This window comes from Leuresthes tenuis, unplaced genomic scaffold (assembly GCF_036924035.1).
Source record: "Leuresthes tenuis unplaced genomic scaffold, fLeuTen1.0.hap1 SCAF_1, whole genome shotgun sequence".
NCBI classification, from domain to species: domain Eukaryota; kingdom Metazoa; phylum Chordata; class Actinopteri; order Atheriniformes; family Atherinopsidae; genus Leuresthes; species Leuresthes tenuis.
In genome coordinates, this window is record NW_027325355.1 from 1,722,154 (window position 1) to 1,738,997 (window position 16,844).

Sequence of the window (16,844 nt, forward strand, 5' to 3'; positions counted from 1 at the left end):
TCTATGTAACCAGATAATTGCCGAGAAAGGCTAACTTGTAGTGGGCACATCTTCTTCCCTGATGTGATTATTCTCTGCAGCTGAAACTGAGACTCTCAGATCACTTTGTGTCTGCCAACAAAGCAGCAGCAGCTGAAGATGACCAACTTCCTCATGTGTCACAGGGTGATCAGACGTTTCAACAAAAGACATGCAGGTGGTAGAGAGAAGAGAAAAAGCTTACAGCACCTGGTATTCCCAGACAGTCTACCATCCAAGTACTAACCAGGTCCAAACCTGCTTGGCTTCCGAGATCAGATGAGGTCGGGCATATTCAGGGTGGTGTGGCCGTAAGTAACCATAACTGTGACAAATGTGCATTATATAGGTACTGGAATCATACAGTTCATTTATGTAACCAGATAATTGCAGAGAAAGGCTGACTTGTAGTGGGCACATCTTCTTCCCTGATGTGATAATTCTCTGCAGCTGAAACTGAGACTCTCAGATCACTTCGTGTCTGCCAACAAAGCAGCAGCAGCTGAAGATGACCAACTTCCTCATGTGTCACAGGGTGATCAGACTTTGCAACAAAAGACATGCAGGTGGTCGAGAGAAGAGAAAAAGCTTACAGCACCTGGTATTCCAAAGCAGTCTCCCATCCAAGTACTAACCAGGCCCAACCGTGCTTGGCTTCCGAGATCGGACAAGGTCGGATATGTTCAGGGTGGTGTGGCCGTAAGCAACAAAGTCTTTGACAAATGTGCATTATATAGGTACTGGAATCATACAGTTCCTCTATGTAACCAGATAATTGCCGAGAAAGGCTGATGTGTAGTGGGCATATCTTCTTCCCTGATGTGATTATTCTCTGCAGCTGAAACTGAGACTCTCAGATCACTTTGTGTCTGCCAACAAAGCAGCAGCAGCTGAAGATGACCAACTTCCTCATGTGTCACAGGGTGATCAGATGTTACAACAAAAGACATGCAGGTGGTAGAGAGAAGAGAAAAAGCTTACAGCACCTGGTATTCCCAAGCAGTCTCCCACCCAAGTACTAACCAGGCACAACCCTGCTTGGCTTCCGAGATCAGACGAGGTCGGGCATATTATATTCAGGGTGGTGTGGCCGTAAGCGACAATCTCTGTGACAAATGTGTATTATATAGGTACTGGAATCATACACTTCCTCTATGTAACCAGATAATTGCCGAGAAAGGCTGACTCTTAGTGGGCACATCTTCCTTCTTGATGTGATCATTCTCTTCAGCTGAAACTGAGACTCTCAGATCACTTTGTGTCTGCCAACAAAGCAGCAGAAGCTGAAGATGACCAACTTCCTCATGTGTCACAGGGTGATCAGACGTTGCAACAAAAGACATGCAGGTGGTAGAGAGAAGAGAAAAAGCTTACAGCACCTGGTATTCGCAAGCGGTCTCCCATTCAAGAACTAACCAGGCCCAACCCTGCTTGGCTTCCGAGATCAGACGAGGTCGAGCTTATTCAGGGTGGTGTGGCGGTAAGCAACAATATCTGGTACAAATGTGTATTATATAGGTACTGGAATCATACACTTCCTCTATGTAACCAGATAATTGCCGAGAAAGGCTGACTCTTAGTGGGCACATCTTCCTCCTTGATGTGATTATTCTCTGGAGCTGAAACTGAGACTCTCAGATCACTTCATGTCTGCCAACAAAGCAGCAGCAGCAGCTGAAGATGACCAACTTCCTCATGTGTCACAGGGTGATCAGACGTTGCAACAAAAGACATGCAGGTTGTAGAGAGAAGAGAAAAAGCTTACAGCAAATGGTATTTTCAAGCGGTCTCCCACCCAAGTACTAACCAGGCCCAGCCCTGCTTGGCTTCCGAGATCAGACGAGGTCAGGCATATTGAGGGTGGTGTGGCCGTAAGCAACAATGTCTGTGACAAATGTGCATTATATAAGTACAGGAATCATACGGTTCCTCTATGTAACCAGATAATTGCTGAGAAAGGCTGATGTGTAGTGGGCACATCTTCTTCCCTGACGTGATTATTCTCTTCAGCTGAAACTGAGACTCTCAGATCACTTCGTGTCTTCCAACAAAGCAGCAGCAGCTGAAGATGACCAACTTCCTCATGTGTCACAGGGTGATCAGACGTTGCAACAAAAGACATGCAGGTTGTAGAGAGAAGAGAAAACGCTTACAGCACCTGGTATTCCCAAGCAGTCTCCCATTGAAGTACTAACCAGGCCCAACCCTCCTTGGCTTCCGAGATCAGACGAGGTCGGGCATATTCAGGGTGGTGTGGCCGTAAGCAACAATGTCTGTGACAAATATAAACTGTATAGGTACTGGAATCATACGGTTCCTCTATGCAACCAGATAATTGCCAAGAAAGGCTGATAAGTAGTGGAAACATCTTCCCTGACGTGATTATTCTCTTCAGCTGAAACTGAGACTCTCAGATCACTTCGTGTCTTCCAACAAAGCAGCAGCAGCTGAAGATGACCAACTTCCTCATGTGTCACAGGGTGATCAGACGTTGCAACAAAAGACATGCAGGTTGTAGAGAGAAGAGAAAACGCTTACAGCACCTGGTATTCCCAAGCAGTCTCCCATTGAAGTACTAACCAGGCCCAACCCTGCTTGGCTTGCAAGATCAGACGAGGTCAGGCATGTTCAGGGTGGTGAGGCCGTAAGCAACAATGTCTCTGACAAATGTGCATTATATAGGTACTGGAATCATACGGTTCCTCTATGCAATCAGATAATTGCCGAGAAAGGCTGATGTGTAGCGGGCATATCATCTTCTCTGATGTGGTCATTCTCTGCAACTTAAACTGAGACTCTCAGATCACTTCGTGTCTGCCAACAAAGCAGCAGCAGCTGAAGATGACCACCTTCCTCATGTGTCACAGGGTGATCAGACGTTGCAACAAAAGACATGCAGGTGGTAGAGAGAAGAGAAGAAGCTTACAGCACCTGGTATTCCCAAGCAGTCTCCCATCCAAGTACTAACCAGGACCAACCCTGCTTGGCTTCTGAGATCAGACGAGGTCGGGCATGTTCAGGGTGGTGTGGCCGTAAGCAACAACATATCTGACAAATGTGCATTATATAGGCACTGGAATCATATGGTTCCTCTATGTAACCAGATAATTGCCGAGAAAGGCTGATATGTATTGGGTACATCTTCTTCCCTGACGTGATAATTCTCTCCAACTGAAAATGAGACTCTCAGATCACTTCGTGTCTGCCAACAAAGCAGCAGCAGCTGAAGATGACCACCTTCCTCATGTGTCACAGGGTGATCAGACGTTGCAACAAAAGACATGCAGGTGGTTGAGAGAAGAGAAAAAGCTTACAGCACTTGGTATTCCCAAGTGGTCTCCCATCCAAGTACTAAACAGGCCCAACCCTGCTTTGCTTCCAAGATCAGACGAGGTCTGGTTTATTCAGGGTGGTGTGGCCGTAAGCAACAATATCTGTGACAAATGTGCATTATATAAGTACTGGAACCATACACTTCCTCTATGTAACCAGATAATTGCAGAGAAAGGCTAACTTGTAGTGGGCACATCTTCTTCCCTGATGTGATTATTCTCTGCAGCTGAAACTGAGACTCTCAGATCACTTCGTGTCTGCCAACAAAGCAGCAGCAGCTGCTGAAGATGACCAACTTCCTCATGTGTCACAGGATGATCAGACGTTGCAACAAAAGACATGCAGGTGGTAGAGAGAAGAGAAGAAGCTTACAGCAACTGGTATTCCCAAGCGGACTCCCATCCAAGTACTAACCAGGACCAACCGTGCTATAATTCCGAGATCAGACAAGGTCGGGCATGTTCAGGGTGGTGTGGCCGTAAGCAACAATGTCTCTGACAAATGTGCATTATATAGGTACTGGAATCATACGGTTCCTCTATGCAACCAGATAATTGCCGAGAAAGGCTGATGTGTAGCGGGCATATCATCTTCTCTGATGTGATCATTCTCTGCAACTGAAACTGAGACTCTCAGATCACTTTGTGTCTGCCAACAAAGCAGCAGCAGCTGAAGATGACCACCTTCCTCATGTGTCACAGGGTGATCAGACATTGCAACAAAAGACATGCAGGTGGTCGAGAGAAGAGAAAAAGCTTACAGCACCTGGTATTCCCAAGAGGTCTTCCATCCAAGTACTAAGCACGCCCAACCCTCCTTGGCTTCCGAGATCAGACGAGGTCGGGTATGTTCAGGGTGGTGTGGCCGTAAGCAACCATAACTGTGACAAATGTGCATTATATAGGTACTGGAATCATACACTTCCTCTATGTAACCAGATAATTGCCGAGAAAGGCTGACTTGTAGTGGGCACATCTTCTTCCCTGATGTGATTATTCTCTGCAGCTGAAATTGAGACTCTCAGATCACTTCGTGTCTGCCAACAAAGAAGCAGCAGCAGCTGAAGATGACCAACTTCCTCATGTGTCACAGGGTGATCAGACGTTGCAACAAAAGACATGCAGGTGGTCGAGAGAAGACAAAAAGCTTACAGCTCCTGGTATTCCCAAGCGGTCTCCCATTTAAGTACTAACCAGGCCCAACCGTCCTTGGCTACCGAGATCAGACGAGGTCGGGCATGTTCAGGGTGGTGTGGCCGTAAGCAACAATGTCTGTGACAAATGTGCATTATATAGGTACTGGAATCATACGGTTCCTCTATGTAACCAGATAATTGCCGAGAAAGGCAGACTTGTAGTGGGCAAATCTTCTTCCCTCATGTGATCATTCTCTGCAACTGAAACTGAGACTCTCAGATCACTTCGTGTCTGCCAACAAAGCAGCAGTAGCTGAAGATGACCAAGAGGTCTTCCATCCAAGTACAAACCAGGCCGTACTGTGCTTGGCTTCCGAGATCAGACGAGGTCGGGCATGTTCAGGGTTGTGTGGCCGTAAGCAACAATGTCTCTGACAAATGTGCATTATATAGGTACTGAAATCATACAGTTCCTCTATGCAACCAGATAATTGCCGAGAAAGGCTGACTTGTAGTGGGCACATCTTCTTCTCTGATGTGATCATTCTCTGCAGCTGAAATTGAGACTCTCAGATCACTTCGTGTCTGCCAACAAAGAAGCAGCAGCTGAAGATGACCAACTTCCTCATGTGTCACAGGGTGATCAGGCGTTGCAACAAAAGACATGCAGGTGGTAGAGAGAAGAGAAAACGCTTACAGTACCTGGTATTCCCAAGAGGTCTTCCATCCAAGTACTAACCACGCCCAACCCTCCTTGGCTTCCAAGATCAGACGAGGTCGGGCATATTCAGGGTGGTGCGGCCGTAAGCAACAAAAGCTGTGACAAATGTGCATTATATAGGTACTGGAATCATACACTTCTTCTATGTAACCAGATAATTGCAGAGAAAGGCTGACTTGTAGTGGGCACATCTTCTTCCCTGATGTGATTATTCTCTGCAGCTGAAACTGAGACTCTCAGATCACTTCGTGTCTGCCAACAAAGAAGCAGCAGCTGCTGAAGATGACCAACTTCCTCATGTGTCACAGGATGATCAGACGTTGCAACAAAAGACATGCAGGTGGTAGAGAGAAGAGAAGAAGCTTACAGCACCTGGTATTCCCAAGCAGTCTCCCATCCAAGTACTAAGCAGGCTCAACCCTGCTTGGCTTCCGAGATCAGACGAGGTTGGGCATGTTCAGGGTGGTGTGGCCGTAAGCAACAATGTTTCTGACAAATGTGCATTATATAGGTAGTGGAATCATACGGTTCCTCTATGCAACCAGATAATTGCCGAGAAAGGCTGATGTGTAGCGGGCATATCATCTTCTCTGATGTGATCATTCTCTTCAGCTGAAACTGAGACTCTCAGATCACTTCGTGTCTGCCAACAAAGCAGCAGAAGCTGAAGATGACCAACTTCCTCATGTGTCACAGGGTGATCAGACGTTGCAACAAAAGACATGCAGGTGGTAGAGAGAAGAGAAAAAGCTTAAGGCACCTGGTATTCCCAAGCGGTCTACCATTCAAGTACTAACCAGGCCCAACCCTGCTTGGCTTCCGAGATCAGACGAGGTCGGGCTTATTCAGGGTGGTGTGGCCGTAAGCAACAATATCGGTGACAAATGTGCAATATATAGGTACTGGAATCATACACTTCCTCTATGTAACCAGATAATTGCCGAGAAAGGCTGATATGTAGTGGGCACATCTTCTTCCCTGACGTGATAATTCTCTCCAGCTGAAAATTAGACTCTCAGATCACTTTGTGTCTGCCAACAAAGCAGCAGCAGCTGAAGATGACCAACTTCCTCATGTGTCAAAGGGTGATCAGACGTTGCAACAAAAGACATGCAGGTGGTAGAGAGAAGAGAAAAAGCTTACAGCACCTGGTATTCCCAGACAGTCTCCCATCCAAGTACTAACCAGGCCCAAACCTGCTTGACTTCCAAGATCAGACGAGGTCGGGCTTATTCAGGGTGGTGTGGCCGTAAGCAACAATATCTGTGACAAATGTGCATTATATAGGTACTGGAATCATACACTTCCTCTATGTAACCAGATAATTGCCGAGAAAGGCTGACTTGTAGTGGGCACATCTTCTTCCCTGACGTGATTATTCTCTGCAGCTGAAATTGAGACTCTCAGATCACTTCGTGTCTTCCAACAAAGCAGCAGCAGCTGAAGATGACCAACTTCCTCATGTGTCACAGGGTGATCAGACGTTGCAACAAAAGACATGCAGGTTGTAGAGAGAAGAGAAAACGCTTACAGCACCTGGTATTCCCAAGCAGTCTCCCATTGAAGTACTAACCAGGCCCAACCCTCCTTGGCTTCCGAGATCAGACGAGGTCGGGCATATTCAGGGTGGTGTGGCCGTAAGCAACAATGTCTGTGACAAATATAAACTGTATAGGTACTGGAATCATACGGTTCCTCTATGCAACCAGATAATTGCCAAGAAAGGCTGATAAGTAGTGGAAACATCTTCCCTGACGTGATTATTCTCTTCAGCTGAAACTGAGACTCTCAGATCACTTCGTGTCTTCCAACAAAGCAGCAGCAGCTGAAGATGACCAACTTCCTCATGTGTCACAGGGTGATCAGACGTTGCAACAAAAGACATGCAGGTTGTAGAGAGAAGAGAAAACGCTTACAGCACCTGGTATTCCCAAGCAGTCTCCCATTGAAGTACTAACCAGGCCCAACCCTGCTTGGCTTGCAAGATCAGACGAGGTCAGGCATGTTCAGGGTGGTGAGGCCGTAAGCAACAATGTCTCTGACAAATGTGCATTATATAGGTACTGGAATCATACGGTTCCTCTATGCAATCAGATAATTGCCGAGAAAGGCTGATGTGTAGCGGGCATATCATCTTCTCTGATGTGGTCATTCTCTGCAACTTAAACTGAGACTCTCAGATCACTTCGTGTCTGCCAACAAAGCAGCAGCAGCTGAAGATGACCACCTTCCTCATGTGTCACAGGGTGATCAGACGTTGCAACAAAAGACATGCAGGTGGTAGAGAGAAGAGAAGAAGCTTACAGCACCTGGTATTCCCAAGCAGTCTCCCATCCAAGTACTAACCAGGACCAACCCTGCTTGGCTTCTGAGATCAGACGAGGTCGGGCATGTTCAGGGTGGTGTGGCCGTAAGCAACAACATATCTGACAAATGTGCATTATATAGGCACTGGAATCATATGGTTCCTCTATGTAACCAGATAATTGCCGAGAAAGGCTGATATGTATTGGGTACATCTTCTTCCCTGACGTGATAATTCTCTCCAACTGAAAATGAGACTCTCAGATCACTTCGTGTCTGCCAACAAAGCAGCAGCAGCTGAAGATGACCACCTTCCTCATGTGTCACAGGGTGATCAGACGTTGCAACAAAAGACATGCAGGTGGTTGAGAGAAGAGAAAAAGCTTACAGCACTTGGTATTCCCAAGTGGTCTCCCATCCAAGTACTAAACAGGCCCAACCCTGCTTTGCTTCCAAGATCAGACGAGGTCTGGTTTATTCAGGGTGGTGTGGCCGTAAGCAACAATATCTGTGACAAATGTGCATTATATAAGTACTGGAACCATACACTTCCTCTATGTAACCAGATAATTGCAGAGAAAGGCTAACTTGTAGTGGGCACATCTTCTTCCCTGATGTGATTATTCTCTGCAGCTGAAACTGAGACTCTCAGATCACTTCGTGTCTGCCAACAAAGCAGCAGCAGCTGAAGATGACCAACTTCCTCATGTGTCACAGGGCGATCAGACCTTGCAACAAAATACATGCAGGTGGTAGAGAGAAGAGAAAAAGCTTAAAGCACCTGGCATTCCCAAGGGGTCTCCCATTCAAGTACTAACCAGGTCCAACCCTGCTTGGGTTCCAAGATCAGACAAGGTCAGACATATTCAGGGTGGTTTGGCCGTAAGTAACAATCTCCGTGACAAATGTGCATTATATAGGCAATGGAATCATACACTTCCTCTATGTAACCAGATAATTGCCGAGAAAGGCTGATATGTAGTGGGCACATCTTCTTACCTGACGTCATAATTCTCTCCAGCTGAAAATTGAGACTCTCAGATCACTTTGTGTCTGCCAACAAAGCAGCAGCAGCTGAAGATGACCAACTTCCTCATGTGTCAAAGGGTGATCAGACGTTGCAACAAAAGACATGCAGGTGGTAGAGAGAAGAGAAAAAGCTTACAGCACCTGGTATTCCCAAGAGGTCTTCCATCCAAGTACTAACCACGCCCAACCCTCCTTGGCTTCCAAGATCAGACGAGGTCGGGCATATTCAGGGTGGTGCGGCCGTAAGTAACAATCTCCGTGACAAATGTGCATTATATAGGCAATGGAATCATACACTTCCTCTATGTAACCAGATAATTGCCGAGAAAGGCTGATATGTAGTGGGCACATCTTCTTCCCTGACGTGATAATTCTCTCCAGCTGAAAATGAGACTCTCAGATCACTTTGTGTCTGCCAACAAAGCAGCAGCAGCTGAAGATGACCAACTTCCTCATGTGTCAAAGGGTGATCAGACGTTGCAACAAAAGACATGCAGGTGGTAGAGAGAAGAGAAAAAGCTTACAGCACCTGGTATTCCCAAGCAGTCTCCCATCCAAGTACTAACCAGGCCCAAACCTGCTTGACTTCCAAGATCAGACGAGGTCGGGCTTATTCAGGGTGGTGTGGCCGTAAGCAACAATATCTGTGACAAATGTGCATTATATAGGTACTGGAATCATACACTTCCTCTATGTAACCAGATAATTGCCGAGAAAGGCTGACTTGTAGTGGGCACATCTTCTTCCCTGATGTGATTATTCTCTGCAGCTGAAATTGAGACTCTCAGATCACTTCGTGTCTGCCAACAAAGAAGCAGCAGCAGCTGAAGATGACCAACTTCCTCATGTGTCACAGGGTGATCAGACGTTGCAACAAAAGACATGCAGGTGGTCGAGAGAAGACAAAAAGCTTACAGCTCCTGGTATTCCCAAGCGGTCTTCCATTTAAGTACTAACCAGGCCCAACCGTCCTTGGCTACCGAGATCAGACGAGGTCGGGGATGTTCAGGGTGGTGTGGCCGTAAGCAACAATGTCTGTGACAAATGTGCATTATATAGGTACTGGAATCATACGGTTCCTCTATGTAACCAGATAATTGCCGAGAAAGGCAGACTTGTAGTGGGCAAATCTTCTTCCCTCATGTGATCATTCTCTGCAACTGAAACTGAGACTCTCAGATCACTTCGTGTCTGCCAACAAAGCAGCAGTAGCTGAAGATGACCAAGAGGTCTTCCATCCAAGTACAAACCAGGCCCAACTGTGCTTGGCTTCCGAGATCAGACGAGGTCGGGCATGTTCAGGGTTGTGTGGCCGTAAGCAACAATGTCTCTGACAAATGTGCATTATATAGGTACTGGAATCATACGGTTCCTCTATGCAACCAGATAATTGCCGAGAAAGGCTGACTTGTAGTGGGCACATCTTCTTCCCTGATGTGATTATTCTCTGCAGCTGAAATTGAGACTCTCAGATCACTTCGTGTCTGCCAACAAAGAAGCAGCAGCTGAAGATGACCAACTTCCTCATGTGTCACAGGGTGATCAGGCGTTGCAACAAAAGACATGCAGGTGGTAGAGAGAAGAGAAAACGCTTACAGTACCTGGTATTCCCAAGAGGTCTTCCATCCAAGTACTAACCACGCCCAACCCTCCTTGGCTTCCAAGATCAGACGAGGTCGGGCATATTCAGGGTGGTGCGGCCGTAAGCAACAATAGCTGTGACAAATGTGCATTATATAGGTACTGGAATCATACACTTCTTCTATGTAACCAGATAATTGCAGAGAAAGGCTGACTTGTAGTGGGCACATCTTCTTCCCTGATGTGATTATTCTCTGCAGCTGAAACTGAGACTCTCAGATCACTTCGTGTCTGCCAACAAAGAAGCAGCAGCTGCTGAAGATGACCAACTTCCTCATGTGTCACAGGGTGATCAGACGTTGCAACAAAAGACATGCAGGTGGTAGAGAGGAGAGAAGAAGCTTACAGCACCTGGTATTCCCAAGCAGTCTCCCATCCAAGTACTAAGCAGGCTCAACCCTGCTTGGCTTCCGAGATCAGACGAGGTCGGGCATGTTCAGGGTGGTGTGGCCGTAAGCAACAATGTCTCTGACAAATGTGCATTATATAGGTAGTGGAATCAGACGGTTCCTCTATGCAACCAGATAATTGCCGAGAAAGGCTGATGTGTAGCGGGCATATCATCTTCTCTGATGTGATCATTCTCTTCAGCTGAAAATGAGACTCTCAGATCACTTCGTGTCTGCCAACAAAGCAGCAGAAGCTGAAGATGACCAACTTCCTCATGTGTCACAGGGTGATCAGACGTTGCAACAAAAGACATGCAGGTGGTAGAGAGAAGAGAAAAAGCTTAAGGCACCTGGTATTCCCAAGCGGTCTACCATTCAAGTACTAACCAGGCCCAACCCTGCTTGGCTTCCGAGATCAGACGAGGTCGGGCTTATTCAGGGTGGTGTGGCCGTAAGCAACAATATCGGTGACAAATGTGCAATATATAGGTACTGGAATCATACACTTCCTCTGTGTAACCAGATAATTGCCGAAAAACGCTGACTTGTAGTGGGTTCATCTTCCTCCTTGATGTGATTATTCTCTTCAGCTGAAACTGAGACTCTCAGATCACCTCGTGTCTATCAACAAAGCAGCAGCAGCTGAAGATGACCAACTTCTTCACGTGTCACAGGATGATCAGACGTTGCAACAAAAGACATGCAGGTGGTAGAGAGAAGAGAAAAAGCTTACAGCACCTGGTATTCCCAAGCTGTCTCCCATCCAAGTACTAACCAGGTACAACCTTCTTGGTGTCCGAGATCAGACGAGGTTGGGCTTATTCAGGGTGGTGTGGCCGTAAGCAACAATGTCTCTGACAAATGTGCATTATATAGGTACTGGAATCATACGGTTCCTCTATGCAACCAGATAATTGCCGAGAAAGGCTGATGTGTAGCGGGCAAATCATCTTCTCTGATGTGATCATTCTCTGCAACTGAAACTGAGACTCTCAGATCACTTTGTGTCTGCCAACAAAGCAGCAGCAGCTGAAGATGACCAACTTCCTCATGTGTCACAGGGTGATCAGATGTTGCAACAAAAGACATGCAGGTTGTAGAGAGAAGAGAAAACGCTTACAGCACCTGGTATTCCCAAGCAGTCTCCCATTAAAGTACTAACCAGGCCCAACCCTCCTTGGCTTCCGAGATCAGACGAGGTCGGGCTTATTCAGGGTGGTGTGGCCGTAAGGAACAATTTCTGTGACAAATGTGCATTATATAGGTACTGGAATCATACAATTCCTCTATGTAACCAGATAATTGCAGAGAAAGTCTGACTTGTTATGGGCACATCTTCTTCCCTGATGTGATTATTCTCTGCAGCTGAAACTGAGACTCTCAGATCACTTCGTGTCTGCCAACAAAGCAGCAGCAGCTGAAGATGACCAACTTCCTCATGTGTCACAGGGTGATCAGACGTTGCAACAAAAGACATGCAGGTGGTCGAGAGAAGACAAAAAGCTTAAAGCTCCTGGTATTCCCAAGCGGTCTCCCATTTAAGTACTAACCAGGCCCAACCCTCCTTGGCTACCGAGATCAGACGAGGTCGGGCATGTTCAGGGTGGTGTGGCCGTAAGCAACTATGTCTGTGACAAATGTGCATTATATAGGTACTGGAATCATACGGTTCCTCTATGTAACCAGATAATTGCCGAGAAAGGCTGACTTGTAGTGGGCAAATCTTCTAAAAGACATGCAGGTGGTCGAGAGAAGAGAAAAAGCTTACAGCACCTGGTATTCCCAAGAGGTCTTCCATCCAAGTATTAACCACGCCCAACCCTCCTTGGCTTCCGAGATCAGACGAGGTCGGGTATGTTCAGGGTGGTGTGGCCGTAAGCAAGCAAAACTGTGACAAATGTGCATTATATAGGTACTGGAATCATACAGTTCCTCTATGTAACCAGATAATTGCCAAGAAAAGCTGATAAGTAGTGGGCACATCTTCTTCCCTGACGTGATTATTCTCTCGAGCTGAAACTGAGACTCTCAGATCACTTTGTGTCTGCCAACAAAGCAGCAGAAGCTGAAGATGACCAACTTCCTCATGTGTCACAAGGTGATCAGACGTTGCAACAAAAGACATGCAGGTGGTACAGAGAAGAGAAAAAGCTTACAGCACCTCGTATTCCCAAGAGGTCTTCCATCCAAGTACAAACCAGGCCAAACTGTGCTTGGCTTCCGAGATCAGACGAGGTCAGGCATGTTCAGGGTTGTGTGGCCGTAAGCAACAATGTCTCTGACAAATGTGCATTATATAGGTACTGGAATCATACGGTTCCTCTATGCAACCAGATAATTGCCGAGAAAGGCTGATGTGTAGCGGGCATATCATCTTCTCTGATGTGATCATTCTCTGCAACTGAAACTGAGACTCTCAGATCACTTCGTGTCAGCCAACAAAGCAGCAGCAGCTGAAGATGACCAACTTCCTCATGTGTCACAGGGTGATCAGACGTTGCAACAAAAGACATGCAGGTGGTAGAGAGAAGAGAAAAAGCTTACAGCACCTGGTATTCCGAAGTGGTCTCCCATCCAAGTACTAACCAGGCCCAACCCTGCTTTTCTTCCAAGATCAGACGAGGTCAGGCATATTCAGGGTGGTGCGGCCGTAAGCAACAATAGCTGTGACAAATGTGCATTATATAGGTACTGGAATCATACACTTCTTCTATGTAACCAGATAATTGCAGAGAAAGGCTGACTTGTAGTGGGCACATCTTCTTCCCTGACGTGATTATTCTCTGCAACTGAAACTGAGACTCTCAGATCACTTTGTGTCTGCCAACAAAGCAGCAGCAGCTGAAGATGACCAACTTCCTCATGTGTCACAGGGTGATCAGACGTTGCAACAAAAGACATGCAGGTGGTAGAGAGAAGAGAAGAAGCTTACAGCACCTGGTATTCCCAAGCAGTCTCCCATCCAAGCACTAAGCAGGCTCAAACCTGCTTAGCTTCCGAGATCAGACGAGGTCGGGCATGTTCAGGGTGGTGTGGCCGTAAGCAACAATGTCTCTGACAAATGTGCATTATATAGGTACTGGAATCATACAATTCCTCTATGCAACCAGATAATTGCCCAGAAAGGCTGATGTGTAGCGGGCATATCATCTTCTCTGATGTGATCATTCTCTTCAGCTGAAACTGAGACTCTCAGATCACTTCGTGTCTGCCAACAAAGCAGCAGAAGCTGAAGATGACCAACTTCCTCATGTGTCACAGGGTGATCAGACGTTGCAACAAAAGACATGCAGGTGGTCGAGAGAAGAGAAAAAGCTTACAGCACCTGGTATTCCCAAGCGGTCTACCATTCAAGTACTAACCAGGCCCAACCCTGCTTGGCTTCCGAGATCAGACGAGGTCGGGCTTATTCAGGGTGGTGTGGCCGTAAGCAACAATATCGGTGACAAATGTGCATTATATAGGTACTGGAATCATACACTTCCTCTGTGTAACCAGATAATTGCCGAAAAAGGCTGACTTGTAGTGGGTTCATCTTCCTCCTTGATGTGATTATTCTCTTCAGCTGAAACTGAGACTCTCAGATCACCTCGTGTCTATCAACAAAGCAGCAGCAGCTGAAGATGACCAACTTCCTCATGTGTCACAGGGTGATCAGACGTTGCAACAAAAGACATGCAGGTTGTAGAGAGAAGAGAAAAAGCTTACAGCACCTGGTATTCCCAAGCTGTCTCCCATCCAAGTACTAACCAGGTACAACCCTGCTTGGGTTCTGAGATCAGTCAAGGTCTGGCATATTCAGGGTGGTGTGGCCGTAAGTAACAATGTCTCTGACAAATGTGCATTATATAGGTACTGGAATCATATGGTTCCTCTATGCAACCAGATAATTGCCGAGAAAGGCTGATGTGTAGCGGGTAAATCATCTTCTCTGATGTGATCATTCTCTGCAACTGAAACTGAGACTCTCAGATCACTTCATGTCTGCCAACAAAGCAGCAGCAGCTGAAGATGACCAACTTCCTCATGTGTCACAGGGTGGTCAGACGTTGCAACAAAAGACATTCAGGTGGTCCAGAGAAGAGAAAAAGCTTACAGCACCTGGTATTCCCAAGCGGTCTCTCATCAAAGTACTAACCAGGCCCAACCCTCCTTGGCTTCTGAGATCACACGAGATTGGGCATATTCAGGGTGGTTTGGCCGTAAGCAACAATCTCTGTGACAAATGTGCATTATATAGGCAATGGAATCATATGGTTCCTCTATGTAACAAGATAATTGCCGAAAAAGTCTGATATATAGTGGGCACATCTTGTTCCCTGACGTGATAATTTTCTCCAGCTGAAAATGAGACTCTAAGATCACTTCGTGTCTGCCAACAAAGCAGCAGAAAATGAAGATGACCAACTTCCTCATGTGTCACAGGGTGATCAGACGTTGCAACAAAAGACATGCAGGTGGTTGAGAGAAGAGAAAAAGCTTACAGCACCTGATAATCCCAAGCAGTCTCCCATCCAAGTACTAACCAGGCACAACCCTGCTTGGCTTCCAAGATCAGACGAGGTCGGGCATATTCAGGGTGGTGTGGCCGTAAGCAACAATGTCTGTGACAAATGTAAATTGTATAGGTACTGGAATCATACGTTTCCTCTATATTACCAGATAATTGCAGAGAAAGGCTGATAAATAGTGGGCACATCTTCTTCCCTGACGTGATTATTCTCTCCAGCTGAAAATGAGACTCTCAGATCACTTCGTGTCTGCCAACAAAGCAGCAGCAGCTGAAGATGACCAACTTCCTCATGTGTCAGAGGGCGATCAGACCTTGCAACAAAATACATGCAGGTGGTAGAGAGAAGAGAAAAAGCTTACAGCACCTGGCATTCCCAAGGGGTCTCCCATTCAAGTACTAACCAGGCCCAACCCTGCTTGGGTTCCGAGATCAGTTGAGGTCGGGCATATTCAGGGTGGTGTGGCCGTAAGTAACAATGTCTGTGAAAAATGTGCATTATATAGGAACTGGAATAATACAGTTCCTCTATGTAACCAGATAATTGCAGAGAAAGGCTAACTTGTTGTGGGCACATCTTCTTCCTTGATGTTATTATTCTCTGCAGCTGAAACTGAGACTCTCAGATCACTTCGTGTCTGCTAACAAAGCAGCAGCAGCTGAAGATGACCAACTTCCTCATGTGTCACAGGGCGATCAGACATTGCAACAAAAGACATGTAGGTGGTAGAGAGAAGAGAAAAAGCTTACAGCACCTGGTATTCCCAAGCGGTGTCCCATCAAAGTACTAACCAGGCCCAGCCCCCCTTGGCTTCCGAGATCAGACAAGGTCAGACATATTCAGGGTGGTTTGGCCATAAGTAACAATCTCCGTGACAAATGTGCATTATATAGGCAATGGAATCATACACTTCCTCTATGTAACCAGATAATTGCCGAGAAAGGCTGATATGTAGTGGGCACATCTTCTTCCCTGACGTGATAATTCTCTCCAGCTGAAAATGAGACTCTCAGATCACTTTGTGTCTGCCAACAAAGCAGCAGCAGCTGAAGATGACCAACTTCCTCATGTGTCACAGGGTGATCAGACGTTGCAACAAAAGACATGCAGGTGGTAGAGAGAAGAGAAAAAGCTTACAGCACCTGGTATTCCCAAGCAGTCTCCCATCCAAGTACTAACCAGGCCCAAACCTGCTTGACTTCCAAGATCAGACGAGGTCGGGCTTATTCAGGGTGGTGTGGCCGTAAGCAACAATATCTGTGACAAATGTGCATTATATAGGTACTGGAATCATACACTTCCTCTATGTAACCAGATAATTGCCGAGAAAGGCTGACTTGTAGTGGGCACATCTTCTTCCCTGATGTGATTATTCTCTGCAGCTGAAATTGAGACTATCAGATCACTTCGTGTCTGCCAACAAAGAAGCAGCAGCAGCTGAAGATGACCAACTTCCTCATGTGTCACAGGAGGATCAGACGTTGCCACAAAAGACATTCAGGTGGTCCAGAGAAGAGATAAAGCTTACAGCACCTGGTATTCCCAAGCAGTCTCCCATTTAAGTACTAACCAAGCCCAACCCTCCTTGGCTTCCGAGATCAGACGAGGTCGGGCATGTTCAGGGTGGTGTGGCCGTAAGCAACAATGTCTGTGACAAATGTGCATTATATAGGTACTGGAATCATACGGTTCCTCTATGTAACCAGATAATTGCCGAGAAAGGCAGACTTGTAGTGGGCAAATCTTCTTCCCTCATGTGATCA

At 46.5% G+C, this 16,844-nt stretch overlaps 1 non-coding gene and 39 pseudogenes across 1 annotated transcript; all 40 read right to left on the reverse strand.

Annotated features, from left to right (window-relative positions):
* Nucleotides 1–216: 216 nt before the first annotated feature.
* Nucleotides 217–335, reverse strand: LOC140319426 (5S ribosomal RNA; annotated as a pseudogene).
* Nucleotides 336–604: 269 nt separating this feature from the next.
* On the reverse strand, nucleotides 605–723 carry LOC140318449 (5S ribosomal RNA; annotated as a pseudogene).
* Nucleotides 724–992: 269 nt separating this feature from the next.
* LOC140268376 (5S ribosomal RNA) lies at nucleotides 993–1,116 on the reverse strand (annotated as a pseudogene).
* A 269-nt stretch (nucleotides 1,117–1,385) lies between these two features.
* LOC140286188 (5S ribosomal RNA) lies at nucleotides 1,386–1,504 on the reverse strand (annotated as a pseudogene).
* A 272-nt stretch (nucleotides 1,505–1,776) lies between these two features.
* LOC140294221 (5S ribosomal RNA) lies at nucleotides 1,777–1,895 on the reverse strand (annotated as a pseudogene).
* A 269-nt stretch (nucleotides 1,896–2,164) lies between these two features.
* Nucleotides 2,165–2,283, reverse strand: LOC140303012 (5S ribosomal RNA; annotated as a pseudogene).
* Nucleotides 2,284–2,549: 266 nt separating this feature from the next.
* Nucleotides 2,550–2,668, reverse strand: LOC140292643 (5S ribosomal RNA; annotated as a pseudogene).
* Nucleotides 2,669–2,937: 269 nt separating this feature from the next.
* On the reverse strand, nucleotides 2,938–3,056 carry LOC140301017 (5S ribosomal RNA; annotated as a pseudogene).
* Nucleotides 3,057–3,325: 269 nt separating this feature from the next.
* Nucleotides 3,326–3,444, reverse strand: LOC140317600 (5S ribosomal RNA; annotated as a pseudogene).
* A 272-nt stretch (nucleotides 3,445–3,716) lies between these two features.
* On the reverse strand, nucleotides 3,717–3,835 carry LOC140295847 (5S ribosomal RNA; annotated as a pseudogene).
* Nucleotides 3,836–4,104: 269 nt separating this feature from the next.
* LOC140319693 (5S ribosomal RNA) lies at nucleotides 4,105–4,223 on the reverse strand (annotated as a pseudogene).
* A 272-nt stretch (nucleotides 4,224–4,495) lies between these two features.
* LOC140280378 (5S ribosomal RNA) lies at nucleotides 4,496–4,614 on the reverse strand (annotated as a pseudogene).
* A 562-nt stretch (nucleotides 4,615–5,176) lies between these two features.
* Nucleotides 5,177–5,295, reverse strand: LOC140294088 (5S ribosomal RNA; annotated as a pseudogene).
* A 272-nt stretch (nucleotides 5,296–5,567) lies between these two features.
* LOC140283562 (5S ribosomal RNA) lies at nucleotides 5,568–5,686 on the reverse strand (annotated as a pseudogene).
* Nucleotides 5,687–5,955: 269 nt separating this feature from the next.
* Nucleotides 5,956–6,074, reverse strand: LOC140300965 (5S ribosomal RNA; annotated as a pseudogene).
* A 269-nt stretch (nucleotides 6,075–6,343) lies between these two features.
* On the reverse strand, nucleotides 6,344–6,462 carry LOC140301654 (5S ribosomal RNA; annotated as a pseudogene).
* A 269-nt stretch (nucleotides 6,463–6,731) lies between these two features.
* LOC140303018 (5S ribosomal RNA) lies at nucleotides 6,732–6,850 on the reverse strand (annotated as a pseudogene).
* Nucleotides 6,851–7,116: 266 nt separating this feature from the next.
* On the reverse strand, nucleotides 7,117–7,235 carry LOC140292644 (5S ribosomal RNA; annotated as a pseudogene).
* Nucleotides 7,236–7,504: 269 nt separating this feature from the next.
* On the reverse strand, nucleotides 7,505–7,623 carry LOC140301018 (5S ribosomal RNA; annotated as a pseudogene).
* Nucleotides 7,624–7,892: 269 nt separating this feature from the next.
* On the reverse strand, nucleotides 7,893–8,011 carry LOC140317611 (5S ribosomal RNA; annotated as a pseudogene).
* Nucleotides 8,012–8,280: 269 nt separating this feature from the next.
* Nucleotides 8,281–8,399, reverse strand: LOC140297106 (5S ribosomal RNA; annotated as a pseudogene).
* Nucleotides 8,400–8,669: 270 nt separating this feature from the next.
* LOC140292672 (5S ribosomal RNA) lies at nucleotides 8,670–8,788 on the reverse strand (annotated as a pseudogene).
* A 269-nt stretch (nucleotides 8,789–9,057) lies between these two features.
* LOC140297617 (5S ribosomal RNA) lies at nucleotides 9,058–9,176 on the reverse strand (annotated as a pseudogene).
* A 272-nt stretch (nucleotides 9,177–9,448) lies between these two features.
* On the reverse strand, nucleotides 9,449–9,567 carry LOC140291736 (5S ribosomal RNA; annotated as a pseudogene).
* Nucleotides 9,568–10,129: 562 nt separating this feature from the next.
* On the reverse strand, nucleotides 10,130–10,248 carry LOC140294089 (5S ribosomal RNA; annotated as a pseudogene).
* A 272-nt stretch (nucleotides 10,249–10,520) lies between these two features.
* Nucleotides 10,521–10,639, reverse strand: LOC140299995 (5S ribosomal RNA; annotated as a pseudogene).
* A 269-nt stretch (nucleotides 10,640–10,908) lies between these two features.
* Nucleotides 10,909–11,027, reverse strand: LOC140300967 (5S ribosomal RNA; annotated as a pseudogene).
* A 656-nt stretch (nucleotides 11,028–11,683) lies between these two features.
* Nucleotides 11,684–11,802, reverse strand: LOC140288483 (5S ribosomal RNA; annotated as a pseudogene).
* Nucleotides 11,803–12,071: 269 nt separating this feature from the next.
* On the reverse strand, nucleotides 12,072–12,190 carry LOC140288966 (5S ribosomal RNA; annotated as a pseudogene).
* A 141-nt stretch (nucleotides 12,191–12,331) lies between these two features.
* LOC140268801 (5S ribosomal RNA) lies at nucleotides 12,332–12,450 on the reverse strand (annotated as a pseudogene).
* Nucleotides 12,451–12,719: 269 nt separating this feature from the next.
* On the reverse strand, nucleotides 12,720–12,838 carry LOC140292843 (5S ribosomal RNA; annotated as a pseudogene).
* A 269-nt stretch (nucleotides 12,839–13,107) lies between these two features.
* Nucleotides 13,108–13,226, reverse strand: LOC140304936 (5S ribosomal RNA; annotated as a pseudogene).
* Nucleotides 13,227–13,495: 269 nt separating this feature from the next.
* Nucleotides 13,496–13,614, reverse strand: LOC140289338 (5S ribosomal RNA; annotated as a pseudogene).
* A 269-nt stretch (nucleotides 13,615–13,883) lies between these two features.
* LOC140297881 (5S ribosomal RNA) lies at nucleotides 13,884–14,002 on the reverse strand. Its single transcript, XR_011913578.1, has one exon. It is a non-coding gene; the product is annotated as a 5S ribosomal RNA (ribosomal RNA).
* Nucleotides 14,003–14,659: 657 nt separating this feature from the next.
* Nucleotides 14,660–14,778, reverse strand: LOC140290767 (5S ribosomal RNA; annotated as a pseudogene).
* A 269-nt stretch (nucleotides 14,779–15,047) lies between these two features.
* On the reverse strand, nucleotides 15,048–15,166 carry LOC140289870 (5S ribosomal RNA; annotated as a pseudogene).
* Nucleotides 15,167–15,435: 269 nt separating this feature from the next.
* LOC140299210 (5S ribosomal RNA) lies at nucleotides 15,436–15,554 on the reverse strand (annotated as a pseudogene).
* A 269-nt stretch (nucleotides 15,555–15,823) lies between these two features.
* Nucleotides 15,824–15,942, reverse strand: LOC140295134 (5S ribosomal RNA; annotated as a pseudogene).
* A 269-nt stretch (nucleotides 15,943–16,211) lies between these two features.
* Nucleotides 16,212–16,330, reverse strand: LOC140297628 (5S ribosomal RNA; annotated as a pseudogene).
* A 272-nt stretch (nucleotides 16,331–16,602) lies between these two features.
* LOC140309985 (5S ribosomal RNA) lies at nucleotides 16,603–16,721 on the reverse strand (annotated as a pseudogene).
* Nucleotides 16,722–16,844: the final 123 nt, after the last annotated feature.